Source organism: Ceratotherium simum, chromosome 10 (assembly GCF_057802395.1).
Source record: "Ceratotherium simum simum isolate JZ-2026a chromosome 10, ASM5780239v1, whole genome shotgun sequence".
Taxonomy (NCBI): domain Eukaryota; kingdom Metazoa; phylum Chordata; class Mammalia; order Perissodactyla; family Rhinocerotidae; genus Ceratotherium; species Ceratotherium simum.
Window position 1 is genome coordinate 28,447,849 of NC_141909.1, and position 25,315 is coordinate 28,473,163.

The window sequence follows — 25,315 nt, forward strand, 5'->3', positions numbered from 1 at the left end:
TGAGACTCTCAACTCTGGCTGCACTAAAAAGAATTTTAAAATGTTGTCACCACGCCAAAGCAACACCGGAACAGCTCTGTCTGTAGTCTCAGGCCAGGGAACATTTTCCATTTCATAACTCATTCCCCAGATGTATGATCATACCTCATATACACAGAAAACAGAACAATAAGCCCTTAAATATGCTTGTGGGCAGTTTTTCACAAGGGCAAGTTTACGGGATAGCGTGTCTGCTTAAAGAATTATTCCCTCGCTTTCACTATTTGTTCTCAAATTATCCATTTCCCATAAAATTAAAATGCGTGAAGATATCCCTCACATGGTCAGTTTGTTGGGAAATCCTTTTTTCTGTGTTTTGACACTGAGTTTTCACAAGCTTAAACTTAAAGTGGGCTTTAATATTTTTTTCTCCATAAGCAATTTTTGCTGGTGGGAAATTTGCTAGAAGGCTTTCTATCTGTTGCTTCTGTGTTACAGCTAACTGTGTCCAAAGAAATAAAAAATTTGCCACCCCATAACTCCTTAAGTTAATGCTATAAAGTGAGTAACTTTATCACAGTCGCATAGGGAGATTGTGGATTCATGTACAATGTAGGCATTCTGGGACTCTAGTAAATGTGTTTCTGGAAAGGATGCATATGAGAGAACCCAGATCCACACTGAGGGTTCTTAGGGAAGTCAGCATCTAGACTAGCAGAAACCACACCTGTCAAGGAAGAAATATTTTCTAGATTAATTTAAAAAAATGCTTTCTTTAAGAAAACTTTTTTGTAACAGGGACCGATAAAATATCAAATCCAAGAAAATGCTATCTACCTAATGAGCTATACCTTTTGGAAAATATTGAATGTAATTAAGGATCAATCATTTTGCACAACCACATGGTTTCACTCACATAACATACAAAGTGAATGCTGACTCCTTTGAACTTTGCAACATGTTGATACTAAACTAACTTCATTTTCAGGAAGTAATTTGCAATAGCACTTTCTTCTCAACCATTGTTTCTTTACACACTGAAATGTTTTGAAAATGTATATACTCTTCCAAGTTATGGTTGGTATTTTTACATTTTAAAGTCCAAATGCCACATTTCAGTGAAGCTGTTTAATCATTTAAATGAGGAGTATATGTATGTTTTTATTAATAACTCAATGAATTGGAAGAACTGTGAATTAGAGCTCATTGGTGAATATTTGTGCTTGCCTAGTACCCCTTCCCTTTGGTAACAGCATCTAAAATATCCTTTGTGGATCCTTGCTTCTCTCAGTCCATGTGACCTTGCTCTCAGATATAAGAGTGGGCATATGATCTGGGCCTGTCCAACCAGAACATCCAGGCTACAAGGATTAGTTTAGGCTGGGCATATGATCCGGATAAAATCGATTAAAGGTATCCCAAAATTACAGGCAGCCTTCTGCCTGCACCAAAGGAGAACCTACTTTAGAATGGAGCAGTGGTTCTCTAAGTATAGTCCTTGGACCAGCAGTATCATAATCCAATGAATACTTGTGAGATATGCAAATTCTCAGGCTCTACCCCAGACATATTGAAACAAAAACTCTGGAAGTGAAACCCAACAATCTACTCACGTTGTTGACGTTTTTGACAGCTTGACATTATTCACTAGGCTCTCTGTGCTTACAATGTATTACCCTCTTGATGTATGTTTGAGTTTGTTTCTTTCTTCAAGGACTATTCGAAAGTTTTCTCTTCCGTGAAGTCATTCTTCGTTGTGTTTTTTATTCATTATCTTTTTTGAATTTCCTTTCACTTTATGTGTGCCACTTCCAAGCATTTAAAATGGGTCAGTCTGCATTATTGTTATTTATGTGCATATCTCATTTACCCTATTAGCTTAAAACTACTCAAAGAACAAAAGACAGGCTCATCCATAATTGTATCTCCAAATGTATGTGTTAGTGAAGGAATACATGAATGTATATTCAGAGTTTAAAAGAAATTAAGGTGGATGGATGAATTCAAAGAGCTAGAACTTCTCATTGATGATGTCATCACTTCATCACTGAGGAAGTAAAAATGTCAATTATTCCCACATTGGTCCATGGAGTTAATGCAATCCAAATAATCGCAGCAGATTTATGTGTGTGTGTGCAAACTGACCAGTGTGCTTGGTGTGTTCACTCTGAAAATTCATCAAACTGTACACATTAGATTTGTGGACTTCTCTACATATATATTTCAGTATTCTTTAAATCTAAAATATATATACTTCTGAGAAAGAAGGTATTTTATTTCATTCATAATATATTTTCTCTATTAGTACTTTTTTTCCCAAATACCTGAGAACATGGTTTCAACTTTCTATAATCTTTATTGCAGCAGCTTTTAAATAAGGTGTGGAACATAATCTTCTTTTCAGTCTTGCTCTAAAATGAGATTAGGTGAGATATGCTTTTTGGCATTTATGAATGGGAACCAAAGAAACTTTTAATACAAACATGTTCTGAAACAAGTCATTGACCTGTTGAAAGCTCATAAGACAGATGTTCCCATTTTATACAATACTTCTCCCATTTTCAAACCTGTTCATCCTATAAATTGTCAAATTTAACAACAAAGCATTTTGCAATCTGATGTCCTGGAAGAATTTTAATCGAATAAACAAGATAATTCTAATTTAAATAAATAAATTAGTCAAAATTTAGCCCAGATATCAGCTGAGGTTTCCTTGTGGTTTGAGATTTAGATCAAGCTGGCTCAAGTTCTCACAGCTACTGTTATGGAATATCCAATGTCCTTAGCAAAGTTTCTATGAATTTTCTGAGGAATTGTGTTTTCACCCTGATTTCATGCTTTCTTTGGCCCAATCTCTTTGGTGTCTTGAATGCTGTAACAGTTCTCTTTTATTCAGTCTGCATTTTCCAATCTCCTTGTTAGCTGCATTAATTTGCATCCAAATAATGTATTCATTTTATTTTTAATGATTAACTATGATCTCTTATTAAAATTTGTGTTGAATTATGAAATTATCTAAACCTGTCTTTTTACTATTTTTCCTCCAAAAGGATATAGAGGCTCAATCTGGGTCACTCAGATAATTAGATGCCCTAAAATAATAAAGGCCGTGTTAAGGATTACTGTATTTTCCATCTCTACCCAGCATTTCTAAGGAGGATCAATAATCACGAGACATATTCTCAAAATATCACATTCTGAGTATCATTTATGATTTAGAATGGAAGTGAACACCATTGAGGATGAGAACAAAACCCCAGTTCCTTTCACATTCAGTACCTCGCATAAGTATCATGTTCACATAACTAGTGTATTTATCAGAGCTAGGATTTTTTAATCTACCTTTTAATTGTTATCTCAGATAATTTGGATTTTTAATTGAATCTCTAACATAAATTTTTTATAATGAAATATATCAATAATCTGGTTAAAATTTTGTCCAAACACCAAAGAAAAATTCATAAGAATACTCAGGTTAATTGTTCATCTCCAGGTATGATGTCATTCTAAAACCAAAGGTCTTTCAGGGTGGTCTCCTCCAGAAAGTGGAGGACATCAAAACTGACACATAGTACAGCTTAACCACCTCCCCAGAAAATGGAGTTTTCTACAAATGTTTTAATTTCCTCTTCTTTGTTTTAATGATAGTTGAGCAAATATGAAAACATTTAAAATATGAAAATAAGTAAAATCAATTAAGTGGTCAAATGTTCTAGTTGACTTTTTTATATTATTATTTTTCCAAACTGTCCATGTCTGAATTTCTTAGCAATTGCATTTATTATACATGTAGTTAGTAAATTCATTCTAAGGTATAGAAAAATATGAGAAAACACTGCAGCTCACAGAACAATATGTTCTGGACTTTAAGAATAAATATGACCATTTGCTTGATCACTTTATAATCTCCCTATGTATACCAGTGTATCCAACAGACTCTTCATTCTTGCTGGATTCCTCTTGGAAGGGATCTCCTGATAATGATGTCTTAAAAGTTGAGATTCATCTGATTCCTCTCACTCTTCCCTCCTCTTCCTCCTCCTCCTCCTCCTTTTTCTTTGACTTTTCTAATCTACTCCAGGATAAACTGCGACTAGTAATTAGCAGATTTTGTTTAACTCAGCTTTCTCAAGCAATGACCTAACAAAATACAGACACAGAGAACACTGATCAGAATATTCCAAAACCCTTCACTCACCTTTAGGTATTTGTTTGTCACTAGTGTTGAACAAATTCAGACAGGTTCTCCAAGATCTGGTGTTTGGGAAACCCCACAGCAGCTACAGAAGACGAAACATGCAGTTACAATAACACATACAAAGAACCCAACTGCTATAGAAACACTGACCTAATACATACCTTATCTAGCTCCATATAATTGAGGTTTTTTCCCTTTATTCAGTTGAATACTTTTTAAAAACAACAACAGCAGCAATAGCAAGAATAGCAGCTTTATATTGTTTACACAGAAACATTCGAAAATATAAGAGTGTGGAAAGTTGGAATATAAAGGGATGGAAAGCTACAGCAGAGAGTAGCAAAGAGGAAGCTGGCAGAGCTTTGTTAACATTTCACTAAATAGGCTTTCAGGCGCAATCTTTATTTAAAATAAAAAGGGCCACAGCATAATGATATTTTTTTCCAATTTCCTAGGAATATATAATAATTATAAATGTATTTGCACTTAATAATATGGATTTAAAGTATAGAAGCCAAAATTCAATAAAACTAAAAGAAGAGATAAAAAAATCCACAACAACAGTGAAAATTTTTACTAAATATTTGCTAGAATATGCAAACAATTAATAAAGATATAGAAGTTTGAACAACATATTTTGAAAATATATCTCCTGGATCCATATAGAATGCTACCCATCAAAAATACAGTATAGCATTATTTTCAGGCACACAGGTAAGAAACATTTGCAATTATTTACCAAAAATAATAACCATATGGTAGACAATAAAAAGTCTTAAAAAATGCCAAAATATTGAAATGATACAAATTTTCTCTGACCATAATTTATTATATTTGAAATCATAAGCAAAAATATAATTAGAAAATACCTATAATTATTGAATATAGAAAGTAGTTTTCTAAATAGCCTACACAGCAAAAAAGACATCATAGAAGAAAATAATAAAATTTTGAAATAAATGACAATAAAATACTACATACCAAAACTTGTTCAATGTACCGAAGCAGTACATAAAGGAACATTTATGTTTTTAAATGCATGTACTAGAAAAAATGAGAGGCTAACACTAAGGCACTAAGCATCTATCTGAATATATTATAGAATGGACAAAATAAAATGAAAAAAAAGTGAAGAAAGTAATAACATAAGAGCATAAATTAATGAAATAGAAAATAAGGCAAAGAGAATCAAGAGAAGAAAAGCTGTTTCTTAGAACACAAAAAATTGACAAATCTCTGGTAAGACTTATAGAGAAATTTTTAAAAATAAAGAGACAAGTCAGAAATAACCAGTGTCAGGATATCGGACATTTAAAAGATAATGAGAGAATGTTATAAACAACTATAGGCTAACAAATTTGAAATGGACAAATCACTAGAAAAACACAACTTACAAAACTGAAATCAAACAGAAAACCTAAATAATCCTATAAATCCTTTCATTAATCATTCTACTATTTTGCTGTCTAACTCTTCTCTTTAAATTCTTTTCTAACTATTATGCATTTTTTCAGTCATACTCATACGCAAAATATGTGTATCTATGAACACAGTTTATGTAGTTTGACATTTAATGAAAAGAAAGAGTAAAGACTAAAGAAACCCATGAAAAGAATACAAATGATACCATAATCAATAAAAAAAATGACATCATGAGAGGCATGTTGCACAATATTTTTATTGCTTTGAATTTATAAACTGTGAGCCATCAAGTGGAAAACGTGCCACAAAATGCATTAACTATAAAACTTTGTATGAGTGGCTCTCATGTGATGGTGCCCATCTGTTCCTGAAGCAAAGGAATTCTTAAGAATCCTTTTAAATAATAAGAATACTTTGCATGACAAATAGGGGTAGTAAATGAAACTCCTTGTAAAGTTGAGCTCCTATAACCTGACTTATCTAAACTCAAGTTATAAATCTACATATTTTATATGAATGCAGAAGCGTGTACAAGAGTACTTTACAGCCATCTTTACCTTGTTATTTGTGTTAACGTAGTGGGGTTGCAGGATACAGTTGTACAGAAAGAAGAGGGGGAAGAGGGACGTAAGTTAAAGAAAAAAATAGGGCCAGCCCCGTGGCTTAGCAGGTAAGTGCGCGTGCTCCACTGCTGGCGGCTCGGGTTCGGATCCCGGGTGCGCACCGACGCACCGCTTCTCTGGCCATGATGAGGCTGCGTCCCACATACAGAAACTAGAAGGATGTGCAGCTATGACGTACAACTATCTACTGGGGTTTTGGGGAAAAAAAAAATAAATAAATAAAATTAAAAAAAAATTTAAAGAAAAAAATAAACTTTAAAAATAGTCAACCACGTATGACACAATCTAATTCATGTAAAATAATACATATGCATAAATTAATTTAAAAATACAATTTGATATATGATATACACTTAGCGAAGAACAAAAAGTTTTATAGTAGTTTATAGAATATTATTATGAATATATAAATAAAAAAACAAATTATCTACACATGTAGATAAGTTTTATAAGAGCAAGAGGAAAGTTCTGAGGAGATACACAACTACCTATTAGCACTGGATTGATCAGAGATGGGAAATTGAAAGGGGGGATCAGATAGAAGACGATTAAACTGTGTCATCTATGTTTATTTTCTTTTTTAAAATTTTGTATTTTTCTCACTTAATACAAAAAAAATCACATGTTAATTTAATCATGACATGTTATGTCGTATTTTTCATGTTAAATGTCATATAAATAATTATTTTAAAAAAAGAATAGTCTTTAGAATCAGACAGAACTGAATTTGACATTAGTTATGTCCTTTGGCAAGTAACTAACATCTTTGTGTCTCAGTTTCCTCTACAGTAAAATGAGCCCAAGAGTAGCAACCATGTTAGATTGCAGAGGAGTTAAAAGACATGGTGTGTGAAAATCATATAAAATAGAGCATGGCACCTAGTAACCAACCACTAATTGGTAGCAAATTTTATTCTTGTTGTATAGAGGAGAAAACACCTGAAGGTCAGTTAATCAATTGGGGTCTTGGAGGCAACCCTCATTCTAATTCTCAGACCAGATACTGATCACTGTAAGAAATGAAACAAAGACAGAAGCCAAAAAAATTCCATTTATCACAGATAAAACCAAGTTACATAATTTTTCATGAGACCCAAATAAATAAAACAAAGGAGACTACCCCAGACTGAACCCTGGGGCAGCCCACCATTGGGAATTTTGTCTTCAGATTCAACGCAACTATTTAGGTTATTGGTCTGAATGGAGAAAGAAGCAGGAAAGCAATCAAATCCCATACAATGGACTTCTGAGAGCTTAACTCATCTCGTTGAGAATTGGGCACCAGTTTTGGCACCGATCAGCCAAGTAACTCCAATCAACTAGATAACTCCAGGGTAGAAATAGAGGTGGGATGGAGTCAACAGTGTGTTTAGGGAAAATCCTTCCTCAAGAAAACCAGAGGTGGAGAAAGGATGTTCTCTTTTAACATTATGCAGTAGTTTTCAAGCACTGTATTACAAAAACTCTCTTATCAAAATTAATCTTAAGGCAAATCTCAATACTTAAAACTACTTTACTTAAACGAATAGCTGAGGAGGAGATGAGTGCCTTAAAAGTTTTTTCTGGGTCACAAATCTCATTAATCCATGCTAATTAATCAATCAGAGTTCCCACTTCATTTTTCCAAAAATAATGCTTATACTAAAAAAAAGTAAACAGAAAGTTTGTAAAATGCAAATAGCACATATTTTTAATTATTGAACTTATTCAATATATTTGAATTTTCCTTTATTTTGATTAATAAATATTAAACAATCTTATTCTGAAAACTGTAGTGAAAGTGCATTCCAATTAAAGTTAACAGACAACACTCTGGTTATTTTTATTACATCACTTATTCCCCCATAATATTGGCTTTCCAGGCAGAGATTTTGTCATTTATTTTGATGTAATATAACCCATAGTAGAAACTGGACAATTGGGTGCATATGGTTACAATCTTATGCATATGTGAAAAAATCATTTTTCCTTTATTTCATACACTAAGAATCATCCATTAACTTAAAAGAAAGGTTGTCAGGGAAAAAGAATATAGCTTCACCAAAGGAAAATTTATAATAAATTAAAAAAAATAGCCTATTAAAAAACAGAAACTTTTCTTCTATTTAGTTTAATAATTTGTAGATATGCAAAATTTATCTATAAAATTATTCAAACTCATGCTTAGGATTCTATGATGTATATTCTAATTTAATATGTTGCCTCGGTTTCAAATTTACCCTGAGAAAAGCATCCTATGTGCAGGAATGTCTTTGCAAAGCCATAAAAATGGATTGTATAAAAATAACTATTTCTAGTGATATCTGTTCTCAGTATTAACAAGACAATGGTTAACAGGTTCTTGGAATTTTTTCTAATATATTATTTTCTAATAGATTATTCTTAGAATTATTATATTGGCTATATTGGCTTAAAAATCCATCTAAAGTTGGTCATTGTCATATAGTGACTGTTTCAGCCCTTGTTGTAGGTAAAACCATGTATGTATGCATGTATATATAAACAGGTGTTATATACACACACACATGTATATGTCAAGATTTATATATATCGAGAGGGAGAGACATTGTGTATGGAAACTCAGGTAACAAGGATGATCAAGAAATTTTTTTCTTTTGGTATTTGACATGCACAAAGATAAAGGACAATCCTGATAGATTGAACTGCACATGATAAGACTGTCAGTGTGGACATGGAAAGCCGAAGTGGGGTTCTAGCCAGGAGCCACCATGTAGAGCTCTAGAGTTTGGTCTTCGATATGCATAAGGATGACTGAGAGGATGGGGAGACCTATGTCTTACATTAGAATACACAAATGCAAATATATAATGGATATCACTTAAGCTATGTTTATACGATGAAATTAAGTGAATAATTCCAGAGAAAATATATAGTAAAGGCAAGTGTGGCTAAACAGACTAGATATTCAAAAATAGATCGTTTGTGTAGTTAAGGTGGTAATATTAAATTTTAGACCATTTAATTTGATCCCAGTGAAGTATTTGGTTGTAATGGAATATATCATTTTTCTTGCTGAAAAGCAATGATTTTAGGATGAAATGATTCATGGTGGCTACATTTAAACTGATGTGAATTAAAATCCAGAATGGAATTTCTTATGTTTAAGAGTTCCTACATTAAACCGTTTTTAATATTACTTGAATTTCCCCAAAACAATGATATTTTAACATTGTGTGTACAACCTTTGATAAATGATAATTTTTGTTGTATTGTTGTCTTTTGGCAACTATTGTATCCAGCACAGAATTAAAGGGAGTATCCACAGGTCTATAACATTTCTTTCTAGGATATACTATCTACTTCATATAAAGAAATAAATGCAGTAATTTACCTTCTATACCCTCCACCTGAAGTTCTGAGAGCTTCCAGAAAAATTCACACTACTCTCCAGATTGTTGTCAACACAGATGCATTTAAACTTAAATTTAAAAGGCGTCCTAAAGAATTGGCCTAACTCTTCCTATAGGAAGAAGAAAATGGTAATCTGCTCATTCTCAAGAGTTCTCTGGTTTGTGCCCTCGATGGCAGTCTCCATTTTTCTGTGTGCAGGAGGAAGGAAGGAATCTTCTCATTGCACTGAGCATATGTGAATAATTTCCCTATATCCTCAGGGCGGGGGACAGCAAGAGGTTATACTCCAGACATTTCCCTGAAGATTTTGGCCTTTACTTCTAATCTAATCATTCCCTAGATATAGCACTTCATTTGGGGATATACAGGATAATAAAGATATAATTTTACTCCATAAGAATAGTTCAAATTCATTTCTGGGTAAACAGTTTGATGGAGATTTCCCTGAAAACCTCCCTCTTCTCACCCTTCCTCATAACTTTACAGCAGTCTGCTCTTCGTTATACATATCCCTAAGAAATGTTTAGTCGTAGGAAAAATACTTAACATTTTTTCCAAGGTAACAAAGAAAGCTGTAGAGAAACCTCACAACACGAAGTGGGCAAAAAGTCTGTGAATGTCAATCTTCTTGTGAAAGACAGTGCTTTGGGGGGCAATGCCTTGGATTAGTGGACGTTAGAGGAGGTAGTGGAATAGGAACCAGAAGCCCTTTGAAGCTATTGCCCTAAGCACACCAGCCCAGGGAAGGTGAGCCTTAGAAACGATGCTCACTGCGTGATTTTTTTCTTAATGGGAAATGAGGGTGTATGTGAATCCTAAATACTTGGTTTCTGTATGACAATAAAAACACAGACCTGCTCTGGCAGCAATTAAACTAGAATTCACAGCTTTTTTGTATCAGGTAGTGACCACCCAGTGCCAGTGGAGGCAGATGGAGTATAGTTTCTGATCAAAAATATGCAGTCTAGGGGCTGGCCGGGTGGCCTAGTGGTGGAGTTCACATGCTCCCTTCGGTGGCCTAGGGTTCGCAGGTTCGGATCCCGCGTGCAGACATGCGGACTGCTTGTCAAGCCATGCTGTGGCAGTGTCCCATATAAAGTAGAGGGAGATGGGCATGGATGTTAGCCCAAGGCTAATCTTCCTCACCAAAAAAAATATATATATATATGCATTCTGTTAAAAAACTTCTATAGTGTGAAAAAAAGTCCTCTCTCACTCTTAAGACTAATTTAAAGCACCTTTCAAAATTCATAAAAGAGGAAAAACGACACAAAGGATACTGATTAGTAAAGAAATCAGGGGAAATTGAATATAAGGATAAGAAAAGGAAAGAGGCAGCCAAGGGTGAAGCTTAGTACATGAAGTTTATCCTATAAATTTCTGCTACAGAATCGCAAGCAGTAAGCCATAAGTCTGACAATGACTATTCCAACAGTCAAGGCAAAGAGGGAAATGTGATCAGTTTTGTCTTTCACAATGCACATAGAATAAAAAGAGTTACTCAGAACTACTCCCCAGCAGGACACCCTGAGAGAGATTTGTTGTGGGAGTCTCAGGAAAAGAGCACAACACAAGTTGGCAAATGCATGCGCATCTGCAGGCTTGGCTCTGGCCCTGCAGGGAAGCTCTTGAACATCTGTTCTCTTGTCAGGAGAGAATCAGGGGAGGACACTGCCAAAGCTCTGTGTGTGTCACTGCACTCGGTTGGTTCTGAGAGAACAATCCCGTATTTGGTGTTATGGGGGCACTCAATCTCAAAGAGACGGCTGAGAGAAACTGCACCACATCCATGTTGTTATTATGACAATATAAACTCCCAATCTTGAGTAAGTGATTCTTCAATAATTAATATTTCTCCTGAATATTGTGCCTAGTATCTTGTGGTAGTGTAATATCTTTTTCTCAATGAATAAACAAATGTTCTATGCGACTTCTTTTTTCTGCTGCTACCCTGTGTGACCATTACAAAAAGAGGCAGCAAAATTAAATAAAATGAAAATTAAGAAATTAAAATAGAAAGTTTAATAATCAAGGAAGTTATGTGTTTTCAAGAAAATAAAATGTAAAAAGAAAGGTAAATAATAAGGTAGTGGACAAAGAGGTCATGGAATAAATATAATAATGTAGAAGAAATATAACAAGATAAAGTTATATAAAGTAAAAAGAATACAAATTTTCCAAATTGAAGATTTAAAGTAAAGGTATAAAACACAAGAAGTAAATAATCACGAAATTCAAAAGTTTTGATATTAAAAAAATAATAATATTTAAAAATTAACAATTCATGGTAATGAATTGAAATGATTTTAAAATACTGAACTACAAAGCAAGACTTGTTCTTAGTAAATATGAAAAAATAGGAAATGAGAAAAGGAATAGCAGGTGACATGAGTCTCTGGAATGTACTGACTCAAGATGAAGAGGCAGAACCATAAGAATCCCTGTTACTCTTGTCACTAAGTTAGTCTCCTGAGTGCCTTGTAGACCAAATGGTCCTTCAAAAGTAGACAATTATTTAACCAAAGGGAGAAGAAATTGCTTCTATTACCTCCGTCAAGGGCAAGTTATAACTTGCTGTTCTTCAAAGAGCTCTGATCAATAGCAAATTGTGATTTTTGCATTTGGAAAAAAGGGAATTAGTACTTTTCATCTTGAGATGTTTCCTCAATACAAATCATCTTTTTTTCATTTGATTATATCATGTCTCCACAACTCTAACGTTCTTGAGTTATGGACACAGTAACTCATTGATTAATTGATTTTTTTTTAGAACCACATCAGGCAATAATTGAATATTGATCTGAATCCATTTGCCATCAGAAGGAATTTTTCACCCTTTTTACGTTTTTAATTTTATGGGAAGAGGTGTGATTAGATCGAACATTGAATCTCAGATGTTAAAATTATATGAAAGACCTCAGAAATATTCACTGATACAGGACATTTAAAAGTAGATACTCCTTTTCTAATAAGTAGTAAATTTAAGAAACTTATCAATTTACACTCGCACTAAAATATTGCATACAATGTTAAGAAAAATTTAGAGACATTTCATGAATAGTAGATGTGATAGTCTCAGATATTTTTGTAATTCTTAATTCTAACACATTATTCTGTATGAATTAAATCTATTGTGATACAGATACATAATAAGGGAATAAGCTAAACTATTTGCGTGTATGTAAAACTAAGGACAAATAAATAAAATTTGTTGGCATTAGAATGTGAAGATAGGCTAGGAATTTTGAGACCTTTTTCTCGAGTACTGTGTAGACAGTGTTTATCTTTGTTAACCACCATACCTCTAACTAATAAGTTTACCAAATGATCTATGTGCATGTTCTTGCCCTTGTTCAAACAAACAGGCTAGAGCTTGTGGTAACACGATGACCTTACAAGTACAAAATACACACTCCTCAGGCATATTTGAGACATTGTGATAAGCAGAGAGCTCAGCTTTGTGTAATCTGTCAACAAACTAATAAATTACTTTGGTCAATGGAGGAGGCACTTCCTCCCCATGACCATCTGCGCAGGGGAATAGGTTACTAATTAGGATTGCAACGAAACTGAAGGTTTTGACAAAATAAACCAAGGCTTAATACTTAAGGTGAGGTCTAATCCCTTTAGGAACTGATTAACACACACAACTTTTTTTGGCATTCTATCTATAAATATTAAAAGATTACTAAGAAATATGATCAGGCAGCAGGAATGTCCATTTAGAGCCCTACCTGAATTCAGTATAAAGTTCTGTTTCCACTGATGTCAAAAGGAGTTCTATTTCTCTAATAGAACCACACTTGGGTGCTTTCTTGATTATTGAATCAAACCCAAATTTACCTAACTCTCCTACAAAGGATTAGTTATTTAAGCCCTTTAGTACATATTTCGGCTATGGAATTGGAGTCAGGAGGCCTAGATTCATATCTTAGTTCTTACACTTAAGACCTAATTGACTTAAGGTAGCACCTCTTTCATCAAGAGCACCCAACATACCCCACCACAGCCACCTGTTGGACAAGCTAACTAAAAAGGAAGACAAACAGCCTAGGACTTGGTTGGGAATGTGAAGAAACTTCCCACGTACCTTCTTCCTTGGAAATTTTGGCTAAAATTCACCATTAGTCTTCTACTAAAAATCAATATTGAAGTTTGGATCACGAGCTGATAGAAATAGGTTGTAAGAACCCCAGGGATACCATTCTTCATCATGCGATGTGCCATAGTGCTGTGTTCTTGGTTTACTTTTATGCTTCTTATGTGTTTAGGGTTCCAAATGATTCACCAAGCTGCAGAGGCTTCTTAAGAGAAGGATTAACTGACTATATCCCCAGGCTGCTCTAGTCCTGTATAACATATAGACATGTATATAAACTGAATGTCTTTTGAAGAATTTCTAAAAACTTGGAACTTAGCCTAAGTTTACTAATGAGCCTTAACATGAGACTCATCAATCGTTAGTATAAAACATGTTGCTAGGTGATGGGAAGACAAAGCTTTGCACAGACTTGTTTTTTATAAACAATCGTAGCTTTAATTTTATCATTTGGAACATATTTTTGTTCATAATCAAAAATGAAAAGATTCATAAAGAAAATAAAACATATCTTCTGTGAGTTATGAGATAAATATGTCCAAGTCATAAAGGTTATAGTGAAGTGAGATTACACATACATGTATCCAGCTATGATTGAGCTATTTTACAAGGTGAGTCAGTCCTATTCCATTAATTTTCCTTAGAGTATGAAGGAGAAAACAGGTATTCAGATGAATGAAGTAAAGGCTTTGGATAAAGATATCTGAAGACATCCTTCATTGTTGAAAATTGAAGTTTTAGGATAAAGCAGACTTCAGGAAGAATAATGTTTATCATTTAATTTAGATAAACAAAAATTCTATTTTTGTGAAAGTATTTATCTTTCGTTACAAATTGCCAAGAAGTTCAAATTCAGTTCAATATGCCTGTCGCATTTTAAGGCCAGTCATATTTTAAAATAGCTCTTTGAAAGTTAAATTTTCTTCCCTGATTTTGTATATCTTTAAGATTTGCCGTTCTTCTGGAAATTCTCCGCCAAATGTGTTAGAAATATGAGCCTAAATTATAAGACAGTCTATATGTGTTTATACATCTGCCTTTTTTCTGGTTTCCCCTGGAATTTGAATTATACAGTATGTCCAGTTTTCCTCCCTGTCACCACAGGCTTTCTCATTTTTGTCCCTGACAGAGAGAGCCCAACATTGCCCAGGAAGGAACCACATCAACAACCCTAGCCCACCTCTCATACTCCTTACCCTCTCCTAGGTGGGTAGAGATTAAGGCCCTGCCCTGCCTTCTATTTGTTGGTCTCATAATGACTGCTAGACTCTTGCACTGCTCTCTAGGTCTCTCTCTCTCCATCAGTCTTCAGATTCAAGTCCCTGTAGTGATATACTGGACTCCAAAGTTGCTCCTACCAATTTTCTCCTCTTACTCTCTGTGGAGAACCAGTAGGACAGAGATTCTGCTTGGGTCCCTATACAACCTAGTTTCCACGTCTCACACTCCAGCATTGCTCCAGGAAACGAGTACTAGGCACCAGCCAATGACAGAAATGATCTGCCTTGCTCTTATGCTAGAGCATTGCCCAAATAATTCCTAAATATTCACCACTATTAGGGAACGTAACAGTTTGCCCTTTTCATGAACTGGAAACCTTAGTACTATTGCCCAAATCATGAGTGAACTTGCCATTTGCTTCATTTCTAAGGCAACCTCTTCATTTAGGTCAGTTTCTTCAGCAGATGCCTTACCCCAAATTTGTAATTATTCTGTTCTATATGCCCTATTCTGAGTTTATCATCCATATTATTCAATCTACTTACTCCCATTTAGATTAGGCATTGTGCTAGACTTCTTGTATATGATTTTACTTTTATATTAATAAATATAATTAATTACTCAATTCACAGAGGAGAAACTGAAGCTCAATGGGCTTAAGAAAATTTCTTACATTTTCAAACTAATAGTGAACAGAATTTGATTGAAAGCCATGTCTGTCCCACTCGAAATTCTGTTCTCTTTCAGCATACAGCATGCTGTACGACAATTCAACTGTACTTATTATAGTACTGTAATAAGTACCATAGTTGAAGTTAGATCCAATGTGTAAGGGAAGGAAAGAGGAGAGAGTGACTAAATTTCTTTCTCTTAAATTTTTGCTAAGTACCTCTAAGTGTCAAGTACTCTTCATGGCCTAGAAACGTAATGATGACCAAGATAGAAATCGTCCCTGCCTCCCCGGAAGGACACATTTCTACCAGCCCCCCTCAAGTATTCCTGTGTTTCTCAAGGTCTGTCTCATCACTGAAACCTTCTGGAGACTAGTGGTCCTTTTTCCAGGGACACATTAGCCCTTCAATGGCATCTGTGCTTCTACCCATCTTTTTCAGCAAACTTTTATATCTTTCTAGGTTTGCACTAAAGAAACAAGCCAGTAAAACCCCAAATTTGTCACCTAATATTGCCCCTTTAGCTGTCCTTTGTTCTATTCGAAGGGAGACCTAGGGTCAAAGATGTCTACATTTTTAAAATGCTTTTTTCCCCAAAATAGAGAGTCAATCGTTATTTCTTAAAAGTATTTAAACTCAGATAAACTCAATACTTGACAAAATACCCAAATACCACTTCAAATATTTTTATCTTATTCAAAACCTCCAATGCTGAATGTGCATATTACATTTCCAGGCCAGCCCCCAATATCCTCGAATTTACAAATGATAACTAAATTTAGTAGTGACCCAGGTATCTGGTTGTATACAAAATATTCTGATTCATTTGTGATTCTGTTAATCAATCTTCTGTCAGTTTATTTTCCTGCTTCTTACTGGATCATTCTTGCTCAACGGGCTGATGCAAAACTTGAATTAAATCAGTACAGTGCCTATATTTGACCTCAAGAGAACTCCTTCCCCCGTTGAAAGTTTGGGATTTGGGCCCAAATTGTTTACTCTAACTCTCAAAAAAGGCAACTCATCAAATAATAAGGGCTTATTATATGTTACAAACTTTAGCTTTAGAATATTAGCTTAGTAAAATACTGCTTGATTTATATATGCAAGAAATACTGCAAATAGTAATTTTTATTTAGCTTATGCAGCATCAACAACCTTGAAAAAAGCTAAGATTCATGCTTCTACATATTCTTGTAATTCATTTCCCTTTAACAGCTGAGGCCAAATTCCAAGCATTACTTTTATATATTTTTCCCTCTCGAGTAGAGACTTAAATCACTGGTTGACTTTATTTGCTCTTCATCATTAGATATTCTTCTTAACAAAGGCACCTTGCCTCACAAGTATACAGATTTAACTTGCAAAATAAATTGATATTTAGGACATGTCAACTGAAAATCTTCTTTATTTCCAAAAGCTGCAGGTGCTGTGAAATACAGCCAACTAGAATTCATCTTCCAACTCACACTGAGAGTGACAAAACCTTGCAAGGATTACTTCCAAAAATGTTTAAAAATTAAAATATGACAACGGTTACCTTTACCAAGTACAACTGAAGTTTAAATATCATGAACCTATTTTTAACCCTAAACAACAGAAAATTTTCCAAAACCATTTGTACTCATCTATATTGTTCCTGATAATTATCTTGGCAGGAAGAAAATTTGGAATGAAAATATTTGAAATCTGGAATTAATCAGGCAGCTTACCCATCTAAATTCTGACCATCTAGATAAAGATTTCCAAGCAAAGTTATTCATTTAACTGGTCAAATTCCAACCGGTTCAAACTATGGAATAAGATGTTATCTTCTCTTCAGCCTTATACGAAACATGAAGTGTAAATATTTTATCTCAATTCTAGTATTGCCTTCACGTGTACCAAATGCCTAATTGAGGATAAATGTGAATATAACTATGTGGAATGTTCAAAACACCAGTATGCTCTGTTCTTTGCCAATCATGAGAAATTGCTACACAGTTTATAATTTACTCTTTGTCTGAAACACAAACATTTATACATAGATTCTTTGCCAAATAAGTCCTGCCTGTAAAAATTATATACTGGGATAACTTTATTCGGAAAAGGTATGATGATAAGGGCCTGTTCTATTTTAGTACTTCCTAATCTGTCCCTGATTTTTATTCTACTATGAAAAGTTTAGGTAAAAGACAGGAAAAAGTAACACATTTTAAAATTATAAGCTACAGATAAATCCAAATCTGAATTTAAAAATTAATCATGTAATTGTGGTAACAAATTTCCTTAAGACATTTTAACTTAAAATCCATTAGGACTAAACACAAACATTGAATATTGAACTTTATATTTTATACAGTGTAACTCTGTTTTCTTTATATAAAGCTCCAAATATTTTGGTATATTTATACCAACAAATTTGAATTTATACCAGCAAATTTATACCAACGACAATGTGCAATCAGGTTGCAATTGGGAGACAGAAGAACACTAGTGACTTTATTTATTTTTGCTTTTTTTACCTTTTTATTTAGAAATAATTTCAGATTTATAAAAAAATGCAAATATAATACAAAGAGTTTCTGAAAATCCTTTACCAGCCTCTCCAAATGTGAACAAATTACATAACCATATTACAATTATAAAAATTAAGGAATTAGTATTGATACAATACTATCGACTAATCTAGACACCTTATTCACATTTACCAATTGTCCCATTAATTTCTTTTTCCCATCCTAATATCCAGTGCAGGATCCCTCGTTGTGTTGAGTTTACATTTCTCCTCGAGTCTGAGTCATGCATTTTTTGGCCAGAGTAACACAGAAATTAGTTACACTCTTCTCAGTGCATCATATATCAGGTATGTAATGACAGCATGTCTTATTATTAGTGATGTTAACTTTAATAACTTTGTCAAGGTGGTGTCTGCCAAGTTTCTGCCCATAAAATCACGGATTTTCACTTTTAATTAATAAATATATAATGGAGAGATACTTTGAACTTTGCAAATATCCTTTTTCTCATAATATTTACCCAACCAATTTTAGCATACATTGATGATACTTGCCTAGGACAATTATTACAGTGTGTCTGCAAAATGGTGATTTTCTATTTCCGTGATTCTTTCTCTATTGATATATTCAAACTGTACTATAAGGAAAAGTTGTCCCCTTTCGATTATTTATGTATCTATCCATCTATTTATTTATTTATTTATATCAGTGGAAACTCATGGATATTTGCTTTAGTTTATGGGCTATAATACTAATGTACTATTATTATTATTGTATGGCATTATTATTTTGTGGCTAAAAATGTCCCAGCTTTGGCCACTGGTAGCTTTTTGAAGTTCGCTCCTGAGTTCTTTTCATATGGCATTATCCTTTTTGAGCACTTTCTTACTTTGACTGATGTTCATATGATTGAGGATTGATGTTCCAAGTTCATCTTGTACTTTCCCCGCCTCAGGCCTAGAAACACCCATTTCCTTTCATTGGAAAATGGTATTTATAAATGAATAGCCAAGCACTTCGGTTTGCTTGTTGTTATTTGGGTATGATTACTTTTAGAATAATCTGACGTAGGAAAGAAATATATGAATGAATACATATTCACACACATTTATATTGATATCTAACTATACCTATTTAAAAATTTTAAAGATGATTTTATATTAATATTTCTGATTCCAGTAGGCCACCACAAGGTTTATCCTGGCCTTGTCCCCTCTTTATTTTTAACGCCTGTCTCTGACAGTGAGAAACCTGGCTCTCATTACCCACAATATATTTAGCAGTTTGGATAAAGTGTAAAAACCTGTCCTATTTTAACATCCTTTTACTCTCTACCATTTATAATTATCTTCAATATTTCCTCTAGACATATCTAGAACCATATCAAATAGTGTCATAAAATTTATTTCAACAATGAAATATAAATTGGGAAACTCAACAGGAGAAGGAAAATGTATTTACACATATTTTTGCCCTTTCCATTGTTCTTTTTTCCCTCTCAATTATCCAAGATTCCATCTTCTATCATTTCCTTTCTGTTTAAATATCTTCCTTTGGTCATTCTTTTAGATCTACTGATAACAAATTTTCTTACTTTTTCTGCATCTGAGACTGCCTTGATTTTTCCTTAGTTCCTGAAGAATATTTCCCCAGGATGTAGGATTTGGACTTGAGTTCTTTTGTTTAAGCACTTGAAAAATGTTGAATTTCTTTCTGGTCTTCATGGTTTCTGCCGAGAAGACTGCTAATCATTTTTCCCCTATAGGTAAGGTGACTTTTTTTCTCACTACTTTCAAGGTTTTTTTCTTTGTCTTTAGTTTTCAGAAGTTTGGCTAGGGTGTTTCTTGGTGTGGGTTTGTTTGAGTTTATCCTGTTTGGAATTCCTTCAGCTTTTAAAATGTGTACCCTCATGTCTCTTGGCAAATTTGGAGAGTTTTCTACCGTTGTCATTTTGAATACTTTTTCTGCCACTCCCTCTCTCTCCTCTCCTTCTGGAATCCAATGACACAAATGTTAGATCTTTTATATAGTCCCATGGGCCACTGAGGTTCTATTCATTTTTTTTTTCAGTCTATTTTCTCTCTGTTCTTCAGATTGGGTGATTTCTATTATTCTGTCATCAAGTTCACTGATTCTTTCCTTTGTTTCCTCCATTCTACTATTGATTTCATCCATGGAGGGTTTTGATTATTATTATTATTTTGATTGTTGTATTTTTCACTTCTAAAATTTCCATTTTGTTCTCCTTTATATATTCCATTTTTTAGCTCAGACTTTCTACCATTTCATTTATTTCATGTGTGTATTTATTTACTTGGTGAAACATTTTATGATAATTAAATATCTGTCAGAGAATTCTAACATCTGTGTCATATTGGTGTTGACATTCAATGACTGTCTTTTACCATTCTGTTTGAGATCTTCCTGGTTCTTAACATGATGAATGATTTTCAGTTAAATCAGAGGGTATTATTATATGAGTCTCTGGATCTTATTTAGCCTTCTATTTTAGATGCTTCTTTTGACACTACTCTAGCAGAGGAAGAAGGGATACTGCCTTTTTACAAGGTTAGAAGTCTAGATTTCCCAATAGGTCTTTGTTAACACCCAAGCTGATGAGGGGCTCCTTATTATTACTGGGTTTAAGTGAGAATTCTGGCTTCCAGGTAAGTTTCCATCAATCCCTCTTAGGCTTGGTGGAGAAACAGCTCCTTATTACTGCTTCCTGCATGGCCTCCAGTGATACCATAGAGGGAGTGGCCTCATTATTGCTGGGGGGTGGCCAAGGTCCTGACTCACCACTAGGCCACCTCTGACACTCCCCTCAGCATGTAGAGGGCAGGGTGCTTCATTGCTGCCAGGTAGGAGTGGAAGTCCACTCTTTCAGGAGTATTTTAAAGTTTGTCATATATAGATTTGCATATTTTTAATTTAGCTTATCCTAGATTTTTAATCTTTTTTCTTGCTAATGTAAATGGAATTTTCCTTACCATTATGTCATCCAACTGGTTTTTTTTTTGGTGAGGAAGATTAGCCCTGAGCTAACATCTGTTGCCAATCATCCTCTTTTTGCTGAGGAAGACTGGCCCTGGGCTAACATCTGTGTCCATCTTCCCCTACTTTATAAGGGACGGCACGACAGCATGGCTTGATGAGCAGTGTATCGGTCCGCACCTGGGATCTGAACTAGAGAACCCTGGGCTGCCCGAAGTGGAGCACGTGAACTTAATCACTATGCCACTGGGCCGGCCCCGCAACTGGTTATTTTTTATGTGTGTGAAGGCTGTTGATTTGTGTATGTTAGTTTTATACACTGCTACCTTATTAGAGATTGTGGGCACACTTGCCTTGTTTCTTATTTTAGTGGAAATGTCTCTATTAATTCCACACTAAGTAAGAAACTGACTTTAGGACTAAAGCGTGTACATTGTGTCATGTTAAGAAGGTCTCTGGAAACTTCCATTTTCTTGAATTTCTTTTAAAATCAGGAATAAATGCTGAATTTCTTGAAGACGTTTTTAGCATCTAAGGAGATAACTTTTTATATACTTTATTATTATGTGAGATATTAATGGATTTCCTAATATTGAACTAACCTTGAATTTCTGGAACATATGCAATTGTGTCATAGTGTATGATTTTCTTTTTCTTTTTCTTTTTTCTTTTTGGTGAGAAAGACTATCCCTGAGCTAACATCTGTTGCTAATCTTCTTCTTTTTGCCTGAGGAAAATTGTCACTGACCAAACATCTGTGCCAATCTTCCTCTATCCTGTATGTGGGACGCTGCCATAGCATGGCTTGATGAGTGGTATCTAGGTTCGCGCCCAGGATCCAAACCTGTGAACCCTGGGCCGCCAAAGCGAAGCGCGCGAACTTAACCACCACGCCACCAGGCCAGCACTATATGATTTTCTTAATGTGACTTTGAATTCTGTTTGCTAATATTGTACTCAGTATTTTGCATCAATGTTAATAAGTTATATTGTTCTGTAGTATTTCTTACCTATAATATCTTTTTCAGATTTAGATATCAATGATATATTTGCTTTACAAAAATAATTAGAAAGTGTTCATTCATTTTCGAATCTCTAGAACAGTTTATAGAGCATTGAACTAGCCAGATTTCAGAGTCAAGTAGCCTAGAGTTATCAAAATTACAACAATCAGGTTGACTTAGGTGAAACTGGGCCCAGCAGAATCCTATAGAATCCTGACACACCAGAATCAACAGTGTTTCAGGAAGAGAGAGAAGTCTCAAGCTTATTTGGTTGAAACACTGAAGAAAGCGCTAAATAAGCACTTATTTGAATTGAGGTCTCTTAATGATGTAGATTTTCAATATTCTACCTTCTTCAGAAGGTAGAAAGAGCTTTTTCTTTTCTATCTAAGATGTTTTGATATTTATATACAGAATTAGGGCCATATCCTCTATACATATTATGTATAACAACTCTGGGGTTCCTGAATTCATTTAGAATTATTGGACATAGTGACAAAGACATGAGTGAAGATAACAAAAAAACAAAGAGGCCCTAATTCTTACTGTCCAGTCACTTCATGGATTACCCCAAACATACTGATAGTGGGGTTTATGAAGTTCCCAGAACATCAGTTTCATCTTGTATTAAATGGAAAAACCAACAATCTACCTTAAATATGATATATGAGATAATTTGTATGAAAGTAGCTAATACAATACATAGCTTAGAGCAGGTGTTTGCTGTGCTATTGTATAACCTTCTTTAGTTTTAGAGGTTCAGCTTGAACCAAAGATAAATTAAAAAGTCAAATAACTTGAGAAAAAGATTTGTAACATATTTCAAAAATATTTAATATATTTATTATAGAAAAAATTTATATAAATTAATTCATAATTTGGAAAGATTACATAAAAAGCAGTTACAAGCCCAGATTTCCTCTTAGGTTATGTACAGACAGGCACCTGTCTCACTCACTTTCTGTCAGAAGACAAGGCATCTGCTTTCGTAAGAATATTGAAAGAGAGAGGATATGGAGTCAGTCACCAACTATGGCCAAAGGGGGTGAAGGGGCACAGTGAAATAGAAAATCTCTATATTAAGATACAAGTGTCCAGCCCCTTTCTCTTCTGGGCTCTCTGAATGCTATAAGCCAAGTTAATATCTTTCCCTTCTCTAAGTCTCAAGTAGGAAATCGGAGGGAGTTTCTTGAGGGAATCTAGCCCAGGAAAAATGACTTACAGATACCAATATGTGTGTATTTTACAATACAACATCTGCATCCACATTTTCTCCTTCTACTATATAGACATGAAGAGCACCTGTTGAAGTGCCTTGCCCCACTCCAAACAAATCTTCCAGTTAACATTTTAGCACCTCGTTCTTAAAAGTGAATAGATGCAAGGGGACCAATAGATATGCAAGTATGTGCAAGACAGATACCAATGTCAATGAAAGAAAAAAATTTGGATTAGAGACAATAGAAGCAATTCTAGGAGCAAAAAAAAAAAAAAAATTGCCAGCAAGCAAACCAAAACTATTATTAACATTCTAGGAAAATAAGAAAAATTTTGAGTTGCATGAAAAAATAGCAGGATGCAATACAAAATTCAAAGAATAAGGAAAAAAATTAAAAAACTAAAATAGTTAAAAGATTAAGTCAAAGAATTATATCATAAATTAGGTAATATGATAAAGAAACGTAAAATAGAAGAGAAAATATAAGAAAATTAAAGACTCAATACAGGACATCCAAAATCCAACTACTAAGAAATTCAGATTTAAGAAACAGGAAAAAGAAAAAATATAGGAAATTGTCAAAGAAATAATCAAGGAAATTTGCCAAAACTGAGAGCATCCATTTTCAGATTTAAAGGGCTCCCTAAATGCTCAGAATAATAAATGAAAAAATAGTTACACCAAGGCAAATTGTCGTGAAGTTACAGAATCCCAAGGAAAAAGAACAGATCCCAAAGGCTTCTAAAAAGGAGAAAAATAGTTAACATACAAAAGATTAGATTGAAGATGATGTTAGATTTCTCAATAAGAACACTAGATGGCAAGAGAAATTGAAACATCATCAATGTTCTGAGGAAAAAAATCTCCAATCTCAGCTTCAGTACTCCATCAAGCTATTAATCAATTATAAGTATAGATCAAGTTCATGTCAACTTAACAAAAATCATCTCCCTTGCATTCTTTTAAAGGAAACTAATAGAAGATATGCTCCCAAGAGAAACGTACCAAGAAAAAAGAAGTCATGCCTTTCAGAAAATAGGAGAGCCAATACAAGAGGGAGACAATGATTTATGGTAAGGAAAGCTTCAAGAAGAGAGCTGTGCAGCAATGCTCAGAGAGAGACCAATTCAGATCAGAATGGCAGACACAAGAACTCAAAAAAGACCTCAAGAAAAAATATGAATTAAACAATTGCCTGATGTAGAACTCGATTTTACACTGGTGATGAAGAGTTTGTTGAAAAATTAGTAATGGGTACAGGAAAAATCAAGCAGAAAAAAAGAGAAGGAGAGAAAGTTATTACCTCCAGAGAAAACAAAAAGTTGTGCACAAGGCAGGGAAACATAACATGTTACAAGAGTCAATTTTAAATAAGATAACAATAGTTTTTAAAATATAAGGAATAAATATTGATTAAACTAGAATTGTTCCACGACACTATAGAGAGAATGGTAGTGGGTGATGTGTCAGGAGGAGAAATAAAGTAAAAGTGAGCTAAATATACAACTTCCATAATGAGAATTCAACAGATAACGTGTAAAAGTAAACACTCAAAATATAGCAGTTTAATGTGTCTTTTAGATGTATAGAGGTAAATCCTAAAAGAAACAGCTAAAATAACATAATGGACTTCAGAGTGGCTGAAGTCAGGACATGGAAGGGCAAAGCAAGGGGCTACTATTGTTCATTCTAAGATTTATTGAATTATTTAAATATTAAATAATTGAGCACATTAATTTGATAAAAACAAAATTTCAATTTCAAAATAATATACAAGGGAAAAACACACATACTTTCATTCAAAAAGAGAACATAACGAAAATTTAAAACTAAAAGGGCAAATGGCAATACACATTTAAAAATTATAAACTCTATTAATGATTATCATATGCTTTTTATTTTTATTTTTTTATTTTTTGTGAGGAGGACCAGCCCTGAGCTAACATCCAATGCCAATCCTCCTCTTTTTTGCTGAGGAAGACTGGCCCTGGGCTAACATCAGTGCTCATCTTCCT